The following is a 2872-nucleotide window of genomic DNA, read 5'->3' as shown; positions in this document are numbered from 1 at the left end:
CATTTAAAAAATAAACTACAGTAATGTATAATGTCATACTACACAACTAAATTTTTCACCATAAACATGTATGACCTATAAGCTTGACAGAAGGTATAATGAGAACTTATACAATAAAAAGGCTTTCTAACTGTATAATATCAAATAAAATATAAAATGTCTCTTATATGTAATAAGAACTTCTAATGTATAACATATTGAAATATATATCGGAAGACTTATATTATACATTAGTCGTCCAAAATAAGTAATGTATAATAACTGATATATTGTAACTTATACTTTCAAATAAAAACTTCAAGAATGAATAATGACTGATATATTATAGCGTTATACTTTATTCATCTATAAACTTATCAGAATGTATAAGGTAACCTTATGCAAAATTCATAGATTCTAATTGTATAATTCCACTAAATACAAAAACAGCCTCTTCTATGAATGTAAAAATTGATATTATACATAAGTGCTAAATAAAGTAATAAATAATGCATAAAATCTACACCTTTAGAAGACGTGGTCGGCCGGAATCATCAACCTTCTTCTTACTTTTCGATTTTGAAGCTGACTTCTTCGAACTAGAACTGGCCACTTCCTTCAATTTCTTCATGGTTATCGGGTTGTTCCGGTGCTTTGAACGATTCTCTGCGAAATTGGATCGTTCCGATGCTTTGAAACAAAAAAACATCAAAAAAATTTCTGATTTGGTAAAGTTTAAAAAAAAAAAAAAAGAATACAAAATTAATGAAGAAAATCATTAAGTTCAATTAATGTTTGAAAACTTACAAATTGGTAACCTCTAAGTACACGATTGTTTGATTCTGGGCGTGAAAAAAGAGATTTGATAATGGAGGATAAAACTGATTTGTAATGGGAGAGAAAAAAGGGAGCAAGAGGCGGCCTTTTTGGGTGTATAAGAGTAAGGAGAAAGAAAGTAAAAAATTAGGAAATTTAAATAATTAATTTAGAATTTATATAATTACTTTATCAATATGGAATTTATTGTAACAAGGTAAAATTACCTTGTGTATATATATAAATTTTAGTTCAATTTATTCTATGCTAATAATCCATTAATATTGGAGTATTATTTTGGTGTCAAAAAGTTACTGTAGTAGGAATATCTGGATTCAACTTTCTAAAATTTAATCATGAATTTGGTCAGAAAAGCTTCAAGTTTGCTTGAAATAAATTTTATATATTTGAAAATTACGTAAAAAATATTATAAATTATAATAATTAACAATTAAAAATATTTAGAAGACATATAAAAAAAATTGATTGACTCACAAAATTTCAATTGTATCACATAAATTGAGACGAAAGAAGTATATCAATTGAAAAGGTTCAAATATACCTCTAAATAATTTAAAAAGTTCTCAATATACGCTTATATAACTTCAATCTTTAATATAAAGTGTATATATGAACTTTTTAAAAATATTTTTAAGATGAAAATATAACGCTAATGTTTCTATGAGCCGATAGATTAACAGAATGACATATTTCTACTATATAGAAAGGAGAGTTGCGGACGACTAAGGGCAAACTTATAATTATACTCATCATCAAGGGTAAAAGGTTTTTAACTTAAAAATATCTCTTTCTTCACTTTTTTTTTTGCAAGTTTCTTGATATAAAATAAAAATACCTTACAAAAATGCTATTTGTATACTGCTATACAGCTTAATGCATAAATTATAACAAATTATATTTTTACTTGAGTTATTATGTTCTGTGATCTTCTCTATTAGTTAACTTTCTTATTTGTCCCTTGAAATATCAAGACATTAATTTTTTTTCAAATTGATCCCTACTATTCCAAGAATATAAATATTCACTACTAAAAAACTGTCAAAAAGCAACGCCCAAAAGCGACAGCCAGCGTCGTTTTTTGGGGCAAAAGTGACAAAAAACCGTTGCTTTTTTTCCGTCTCAAAAAGGGGCGTTGGTTTTTTGAAAACGACGATCAGCGTCGCTTTTAGGGGGAAAAAAATTTAGTTATTTTTTTGAAAAAAACGACGCATAGCGTCGCTTTATTGAAGGAAAAAATTTAAAAATAAATCAGAAAAAACGACATTGTCCGTTGTATTTTGAGGGGAAAAATTTTATTATGAAGACAAAAAGCTTTTGTTCTTCATAATGAAGAAAAAAGCGACGTTGGCCGTCGTTTTTTGTTCTTCATAATGAAGAAAAAAGCGACGTAGGCCGTCGCTTTTTTAAAACTTATTTTTAAAAAATTCAAAAAAGCGACGAACAAAAAGGACCATTGTCCGTCGCTTTTTTGCATTTTTTTGGATGCAAAAATGCAACACACATTTCTAAAATAACCATACAAGGCACTTAATAATTAGTATATAGCCTCAAGCAACACACATTTTTAAAATAACCATACAACACACATTTCTAAAATAACCATACAAGGCACTATATTATAAAAACATTTAAGTAATTCAAATCAACACTCTTTAAACAACCAAATCCAAAATACAAGACACTTAATAATTACTCCAACAACCACCAAAATATTAAACAATCCTAAAGTTTTTTCATTGGAGTCTACAGATGTCCGAGATTTCTTTTTAGCAGTTGACTTTGACCTCTTATAAGGACGAGGTCAATCAACGTCACCAGCGGATGTCATCTGTATGCAAGTTTACATCAAAACATATAAAAATCAAGTCATTAGTTCATATGTCATGCGACCACAATTAATATTTTCAAGTTACTAGCACACATTTTAAGATACTACACTCAAAACCATTTTCAAATATCTAATTGACATTTTTTTTTTGAATCTTTATTTTGAAATATCTAATTGACACTTTATTTCACTATAATTAACCATTTTCAAATAACTAGTAGACATTTC

This window comes from Capsicum annuum, chromosome 7 (genome assembly GCF_002878395.1).
Source record: "Capsicum annuum cultivar UCD-10X-F1 chromosome 7, UCD10Xv1.1, whole genome shotgun sequence".
Lineage (NCBI taxonomy): Eukaryota > Viridiplantae > Streptophyta > Magnoliopsida > Solanales > Solanaceae > Capsicum > Capsicum annuum.
The sequence above is the reverse complement of the archived record's forward strand: the minus strand, read 5'-3'. Positions refer to the sequence as shown.